The following is an 8,917-nucleotide window of genomic DNA, read 5'->3' as shown; positions in this document are numbered from 1 at the left end:
TCTGATTCAGATTTTTGGCCCCTGTGAGTGCCGTATAAAAAAGGTGTTTGGGGCAAACGGGTAATTATCGTAGTGAGTTTGGAAATGAGTATCCAGTGATCAACATAAATAATCAGGCCCTCAACCATGGCCATCACTGACTCAGCCACACCTTGGACACCACCACTCATGCTGCTGACACCATGCACCAGGCTCACCACTGCGGTCACCACCCTGGCAGTGTTGTCTTCGGTGGCACTCATCGCCGGTGCTATCTCCTGCGCCCATAGCCTCTGGGACTCCTCCAAACGGCTCAGAACCTGCTGGAGTGTCGCTCACATCCCCTCTGAATCTCACGGCTGCAGCCTGTTGACTGCATCAGCTTCAGGTAAACCTGGTCCAGAGGCTCAGCATCTGACTGGGACCAGGCTGGGTTCTGGGATCCAGCAGACCTCCGACTGCTGTCTCCCCTTGACGTTCCTACCTCCAGCTGATGTGCACCAGCAACTGTGTGGTGCTCGCCAGATTGTGTCCAGGAAGCCTGCCCATCACTTTCACCCACCGAGGTGTGAGTCTCTGCTGGTGGAGGGTGGGGTTGACAGCTGTGATGCATCAATGGTGGTCTCCTCAGAGTTCCCCTCTGAGGTTTTCTCTTGGGAGGCAGGGGGAGGGGAGGGGGAGGTGGGGGGTTGCACCCCGGATGGGCTGGTTGCACCTTTGGGCGATGATCCTGCAGGAGAATGGACATGTGGGAGGGAAGGGTCATTCTGTCTGGCATGGCCAAGTCACATGTGACAGGTCATCTGGGGTGTGGGCTGTTGGATTCTCACCTCTGCGCCATGTGCCAACCTCTACATCGGTGAATGCCCTGCCCTCAGTCACCCCCACGACCTCCAGGATCTGTTCCTCATAGGGTGTGAGGACTCTGCTGTCCAACACCCTACTGCCCATCCGAGCCCTCTCCCGTATGTTGTGGATCAACGTCTTCTGTGGGGAGGGCATTGTGAATCACACGCTTCGTGTACCATACGGGGTTCAGGTGTGGGCAGCACTATTGGGCGTAGATGGGCCAGGGCATGGTATGGTGCTGGGTGGGGTGGTGCCAGGCGTTTGGTCGTCAGGGGGAATGTGACAAGTGGGGATCGGTGCCAACCCACCTGTGCGACCCAGTGGAGGGAGTTGATCTTCTTATGGCACTGGGTGCCGGTCCTCCTGGTGATGCTCCCTAAGCTGACAGCCACTGTCACTTCTTCCCAGGCTGCCCTGTGGCTGACCTTTCAAGCCTCTTGGGGGAACACGGCAGCATTGTTGGATTCAACCGCATTCAACAATCTGGCCAAATCATGGGTCTGGTCTCCTCGATGGCATGGCTGCGAGCTTTGTGGGGTTTGCTCTGCGGGATCAGAACAAGAACATAAGAACATAAGAACTAGGAGCAGGAGTAGACCATTTGGCCCCTCGAGCCTGCTCCACCATTCAATGAGATCATGGCTGATCTTTTGTGGACTCAGCTCCACTTTCCGGCCTGAACACCATAACCCTTAATCCCTTTATTCTTCAAAAAACTATCTGTCTTTATCTTAAAAACATTTAATGAAGGAGCCTCAACTGCTTCACTGGGCAAGGAATTCCATAGATTCACAACCCTTTGGGTGAAGAAGTTCCTCCTAAACTCAGTTCTAAATCTACTTCCCCTTATTTTGAGGCTATGCCCCCTAGTTTGGCTTTCACCCACCAGTGGGAACAACCTGCCCGCATCTATCCTATCTATTCCCTTCATAATTTTATATATTTCTATAAGATCCCCCCTCATCCTTCTAAATTCCAACGAGTACAGTCTCAGTCTACTCAACCTCACCTCATAATCCAACCCCTTCAGCTCTGGGATTAACCTAGTGAATCTCCTGCACACCCTCCAGCGCCAGTACATCCTTTCTCAGGTAAGGAGACCAAAACTGAACACAATACTCCAGGTGTGGCCTCACTAACACCTTGTGCATTGCAGCATAACCTCCCTTGTCTTAAACTCCATCCCTCTAGCAATGAAGGACAACATTCCATTTGCCTTCTTAACCACCTCTTGCACCTGTAAACCAACTTTTTGCGACTCATGCACTAGCACACCCAGGTCTCTCTGCACGGCAGCATGTTTTAATATTTGATCTATTTAAATAATAATCCCTTTTTCTGTTATTCCTACCAAAATGGATAACTTCACATTTGTCAACATTGTATTCCATCTGCCAGACCCTAGCCCATTCACTTAACCTATCCAAATCCCTCTGCAGACTTCCAGTATCCTCTGCACTTTTTGCTTTACCACTTATCTTAGTGTTGTCTGCAAACTTGGACACATTGCCCTTGGTCCCCAACTCCAAATCATCTAAGTGCTGCTCCCCCTTGTGAGTGGGGAACTGGTAGGCATGGTCCTGGCAAATCAGCTGGGGGGACAATGATGCGCACCGTAAAACCCGTGGGGCCTCGTTAAGAGGACCAATTAACATTTGATGCCCTGACGGCCTGGCCGGATCGAGCCTCACGAAGCTCGCGGCAGATCTTTCTCGCTACCACATTTAGAAACCTTTCCGTTAAATCGTGCCCAAATTGTTAGGAAACAAACTTAACAAATTGGGGCACAAAAATTACCTCAACCCACTTTCAGTGGCACATTTAATGTTATCAAGACGCTGAAATTTGTGTTCTTGTTGTGTGAAGAATGTTGATCTTTTTAAATTACCAAAGCCAACTTATCAGAAATCACACTGTCAGTGTAAACAGCATCAATTCACCAAGGCACTCATCTGACAAGTGGGTTATTGATTGCATAAAAGTGCCACAGACAGGAGTTTAGCGGAAGTATATTGGCTAAAGACAGTGCGAACAGGAATTTAACATGAACCCAGTTATGATGTAGACCAAAAATAGCTTGTGGCAATTTAGCACAAACACAGTAACCATTGCAGTTAGCTAAAAATAGTGAGCTGAATTTGGCCCCAACCATATCACCTGTGCAGAGAGTAACTTAATATTAGGGCGGCACATGAGGGTGGCACTGCAGCACGGTGGCCCAGCGGTTAACATTGCTGCCTCATGGCACTGAGCACCCTGGTTCGATCCCGGCCCCGGGTCATTGTCCTGTCCTTGTGGAGTTTGCACAGTCTCCCAGTGTCTGCTTGGGTCTCACTCCCACAACCCAAAAAGATGACCACGTTAAATTGTCCCTTAATTGAAAAAAATATTGGGTACCAAAATTTAGACAAAAAACAAACAAACACATTAAACAGTTCACTACAGGTAGCGCAGCGTTAAAATCGAGATCCCAAAAGCACTTTCTTTTTAAACAATAATTTTTTCCCCATTTACAGATGCCTCTCATATTGTTCCGGCATTAATGATCATGGCCATTAAGCATTTCCATAAATTTTCATTAGCAGCAATCAAAGTATCACCCAGTCCCTACCCCAGCATTGCTTTCCATCTGGTTTTTTTCTTGCGAAGGGTGATAACCACAAATGTGGATTCATCATCCACAATAAAGATGTTTCCTCTGTTATGTTGTAATGATCGTTTTCTGTAAATATTACAGAAATATTAAATTCCGGATGGATTCAAATACAAGCATGAAAATGGGCCAAGTGCACTCATGTTAGTGTTTGCAAATGTATTTATGTATTATCACCATGCTATGTGTTCTCACGTTTCAGGATATTATGTTGGACAATCATCTCTACTAATTTAAATACCTCTCCTTCCCTCATTGCAAACTAAAATTACAAACTAACAGTGTGAGTTAGCACCGATCTAAACCTGCAACCCCCTATTGATTCATGACGCAGTCTGTGCTTTTTTAACACTTGACAACACTTATTTTCTTAAACCCAGCTGTGCCACATACAGTTTTACAATTTGGAAGTTTGACAGAAAAATTACAATTCAGAACGTTGATCTTAACATTCCCATATATACAAGCTTAATTCACAACCAAGTTAATACTCCACTAAAGATAGTATCAAAAACTGATTCAAATTTAAAAAGGTAAACAAACAGGGCAGCACGGTAGCATTGTGGATAGCACAATTGCTTCACAGCTCCAGGGTCCCAGGTTCGATTCCGGCTTGGGTCACTGTCTGTGCGGAGTCTGCACATCCTCCCCGTGTGTGCGTGGGTTTCCTCCGGGTGCTCCGGTTTCCTCCCACAGTCCAAAGATGTGCAGGTTAGGTGGATTGGCTATGATAAATTGCCCTTAGTGTCCAAAATTGCCCTTAGTGTTGGGTGGGGTTACTGGGTTATGGGGATAGGGTGGAGGTGTTGACCTTGGGTAGGTTGCTCTTTCCAAGAGCCGGTGCAGACTCGATGGGCCGAATGGCCTCCTTCTGCCCTGTAAATTCTATGAATCATCACCCAACAAGTGAAAAAGCAGTGAAAGTACTGAAAATGGTGGAAATATGGGCGCACTGTTAATCTCCAGGTGGTGGGTGTTTAACTGCTGCTCTCTTCCAGGCTAAGCTTGCCAAACAAATGGGCGGCCATGCCATTCTGGAGGGTCCCAAAATGGATCACGTTAGTGATGAAATCACCAAGCTTCTTGATAGCCTGGACCTGCTCATCCAAGAAGTGAGTCTCCAGAAAGTCACACATTTGTGCATTGATCTTGTCATAAGCCAGTTTATGCCGGCCCGAAGGAGACTGATTTACGGTTCTCTCCAAATGAAGAGCGCACCTCATGGCTTCGAGACCAGTGCTACATTCATCTGGTTTTGAGACATCCTGCAGGGCAACACGGCCCCTTTTCTGGTTTTGGAATTTCATCAGCTTTTCCGCATGTTCCCTTTCCTCGTGGGATTGGTGTTTGAAAAATATGGCGAAGTTCTTCAGGGCAACATTGTCCCTGTTGAAGAAGGCATAAATAGAGATGTAGACATAGGAAGTGTAGAGCTCCCTGTTGATCTGGCAGTTGATTGCCGCTTCACATTCCTCGTGATAACTTTGCCGGATTTGAGAAGCTAACCGATCATCTGCTGCTCTTGTCCAAATCGGCAAGTTGACAAAGCAAAGCGTTAAAAAGGATTTCTTTTTGACTAAAGGGGGAAGTTAAAGGCACAAAGCATGCGTTTTATTCCGTTCAAACAACATTCTGCCCAGAGAACTAAAGAGCCACAATCTTAGTTACAACTGTAAATGAGATGGTTAAGAATACACAGTTACATGGCACTGTTTGATTCAGTACCTTGAGTACATTTAAAAAGAGACTTGTTAGTTAATTGTTTTGTTTTACTGGTATTTAAAAGAGAAACTTGCCCCAGAAACAATGGGTGTGTTCTACCAACCGCGTTGCACACAAAAGGCAGCGTGGCGTGGTTAGTAGATGCCGGACGACCCCTCTTCCGGGATCCACCCAGCTCGCCACACTCGTGCGATCTAACGCGATCTCGCGAGACATCACAATGTGAATTGCGCCCATTGTGGGCGGGATCACTTTTTAGCAAATTTGTGGGACAGCTAGTTTTTCTCTAACATCCATTCTCACAATCTACCCAAGACGGTGAATCTAACCCGAATGCCTTGGAGATCTCAGTCAAGCGCCATTCAGTGCTGGTCCTCACAAATGGGGAGTAGACGGATCAACACTTGTGGGGGGTCTCCCAGGTGATTGGAGGCCCCAGGTGCTTGCCCTCTGGCAAGGTGGCACCATGGCACTGCTGGTGCCACCCAGACACCTTGGCACTTCCAGCTTGGCACATTGGCATTGTCACCTGGGTGCCAAGGTTTAAGGCTGGCCTTTTTCCCGCGATGTAGATGGTGCCTGGGGGTGCCCTGTGCGGGTGCAGGGGAATGCAGTGGGGGGGGGGGGGGCATTGAGGACTCGATTATACGTGTGTTGAGGCTTGGGGGGGGGTTCGGCAGCTGTGTTGGGGCGGGTCGAAAGGTCAGGAAATGGCATCCCAATGTCCTTCTGCACTGAGGGGTTCCGGCAAGCGGAGCTTCTCAGTGCAGAAAATAGGACTAAGTGCGACGTTAACTGTGCATTCCCCCTACCCAAATGGGTGTTCGATAGCGTGGTTTCCTGGCGCTCGGAGCACCAGGAAACATTCGGCTAATCCTGTGCGTCACGGACTCTGTTCCCATTTGGATAGATCACGCCCAACATTTCAACTTGATTTGTAAAGTTTTCTTTAAAGTTTTGTCCTTTTGTCACAGGGCCCCTGTAGGGGACTGTCAATTAGATAATTACTTTATTTAATTTGTATGAAGTGAGACTCTCTATTTTATGTGGCCTTAAGGAATCGTGTTCCTCGTAGATATAGACGATGCAAGGTTGCAGCCCCTTTTTGGTATTTGAAGGGGTTGCTCCTCAAATTTTGGCCACACTTCAGCTCCAGGCTCCTGCAGCGAGATTCTCCCTTTCAAAAACTACGTTGAACACGACCGATTCAATGTAAAATGGGTCCGATTCACAACAGAGGAGAGGTGATCCATCCTGTACCTGGGATGGGGATGAAGTTACCACCTGCCACAATGCACCGGGCCTGGCCACAGATGGGAGAGGCCATGACGCCATGAAAGCTGTGGGCAGCACCACTAGGGCATGCCAGCAGTGCAGGAAGAAACCGTACAACTTCCTCAGGGCGGGCAGGGTGAGCAGGCAGCACTGTGCTCCTGGCACTAACCCCCGACGCACACACCCGTACCCCACCCAGAGGATAACCGAACACTCACCCTGCACCACCCATACTGGTCGCCATAGCCAGGTGCCCTGGCCACGAAGGCCACCAGCTACCGACCCCCTGTGTTACATGCGACCAACTATCTAACACTGTGCATTTTCTTTCCCTCCCCCCACCCCAGGAAAAGTCAGCCCACAACCGCCGGGAGAGGGAAACAAAATGGAGGGCGACCGCCAGACCTGCGACCCTTCACCGCTGCAGAGCAGAAATCACTGGACATGATCAGTGGGTCCGGGGAGCGTGTCACCGAGCGGAGGTCTGCATCGGGTGAGGAAGTGAGGCCGCGCTGAGTTGCGGTTCGCCATGGCACATGTGTCACCAACTTCATACCACACCCACTTCCACCTCTCCACCACCACCACTCCAACCGCCCCACTCCAACCACCCCTACATCCTTCCCCACCCACCCCCTCCACCATCACCTCCACCACCCTACACCACAGCCCCCCCACCACCACCCCAAACCGCTGTCCAATCATGCGTCTTGCCTTGTGTCTTGCAGGATCACCTGGCAATGAGGCGGGGCCCTCTGGGGCCCCCCGCCCCTGACCCAACCACAACCCCAGGAGGGGAGCAGCGAGGAGGAGGAAACGGAAACCGGTAGAAGACCTTGACCCGCAGCCCGAGACATCGCGGAGCACAGTCCGGGGGCGACACTGACCTCCCGCCACAGCTGTCTCCAACACCCTCCACCATCCAACAGACACTCACCTCGGTTGGGCACTTTAGCGGAGAGCCTACAGGGGCACCACCTGGTGCACATCATACATGTGCAGCGGTACAGGAGGTGGACGTAAGAACCCCTGAGGGGGGGGGGAACAGTCAGATGGTGGCCGACCTGAGGGACTAGCTGCCGTCTGGATGGGCTTTGAGCTTCTGGAAAGGCCTATCCCATCTATAGTGGAGGTGCAGTCGCATAGCCGGGTTCTGCATGAGGAGGTATCGGAATCCATCCAGTGACGACAGGTGCAGTTGGGAGTATCAAACCGGCTGCAGGAGCAGGCCTGGCCACGCATGGATGGCGTCCACAGTGGAGGCCTTGGGGTAGATGTTTCTGGTCACAGGTCAGGATGTCCAAGGCCTGGGGCACTCTGTGCAGACGGTGACCAAGGCCCAGGACAGAGTTGCCCTATCACAGGCTGCCATGTACCAGGGCAATCTGGGGAATTCAGCGGTGCTCCAGAGCATGGCCCAGTCATAGCGGGTCATGGCTGAAGGGATCGGTGGCATTGCCCGGGTGATGGCCGATGTGGCGCAATCGAGAGGGAGGTGGGCCTTGACTATTGAGACCCTGGTCAGGGTGGGCATGAGCTCCCAGGACTGGGGATCCACCTAAGCGTAGCGTTAGGGCCCGTATTGTCAGAAAGGTAGACAGCAGATAAATTGGCATGGGTGCACCACATAGGATAGCAATAGGGGCTAGGGAATAAAGCTGTATATATATGTTCATTTGTTCACATTAAACACCTATTCACAATGTTACAACCTGTCTCAGTGCTCTGTCAGGAGGGTGTGAGGGATGGATTGGCCTGAGCTTGCCGCAGAAGGGGCACAGGGGGTGGGTGGGGGGGAGGGGTTGGGCGGACATTGGGGATGGGTTTGGCGCAGAGTCCCCAGTTCAGTCAGTGCCCACAACTCCAGTCACCCCATCCCTCGCTCCCCCCTCCCAATCCCTCGCTCCACCCCCCCCCCCACCCCCGTCTCTGGCCCCACCTCCAGCACCCCAAGGGTTCGGTGGACCATGTGATGGAATGGCCAGCTCACATGCAGGGTGTGGTGATCCACTGTAATTGGAGATGTAAGGTAGGACCTGCACTACAGGTTTGCCGGTAGCCCCTGCCGGCTGGCTCCGCCCAGGGAGAACTGTATAAATATGCATGACCTCCAGTGCCCTGCCATTTCGCCAGCTGCAGCAGGAGGCTTCGCTTTAGTCTTTGTGCAATTGATCGCGCATCAATTTATTACAGTCAGATTTTCCACAGAATGGATATCCGAATTAAGCCCGATCGCTTGCAGCTGGATCCGCACTCGCCCGACGCCAGGAAAGACTTTACTCACTGGCCAGCATGTTACGAGGCTTATATCAACGCGGCGGTCCCTGCGCCAACGGAGGCTCAAAAGATAAATGTCCTGTCCTCCAGACTGAGCTCCAGTGTGTTCCCGTTGATCCAAGATGCAACGACTTACACAAAAACAATGGAACTCCTCAAAGA

At 50.8% G+C, this 8,917-nt stretch overlaps 1 pseudogene; it reads right to left on the bottom strand.

Annotated features, from left to right (window-relative positions):
* Window positions 1-4,458: 4,458 nt before the first annotated feature.
* Window positions 4,459-6,530, bottom strand: LOC140427389 (ferritin heavy chain pseudogene; annotated as a pseudogene).
* Between the last annotated feature and the right edge of the window lie 2,387 nt (window positions 6,531-8,917).

This window comes from Scyliorhinus torazame, chromosome 7 (assembly GCF_047496885.1).
Source record: "Scyliorhinus torazame isolate Kashiwa2021f chromosome 7, sScyTor2.1, whole genome shotgun sequence".
NCBI classification, from domain to species: domain Eukaryota; kingdom Metazoa; phylum Chordata; class Chondrichthyes; order Carcharhiniformes; family Scyliorhinidae; genus Scyliorhinus; species Scyliorhinus torazame.
This window is presented reverse-complemented; position numbering and strand designations above follow the sequence as displayed.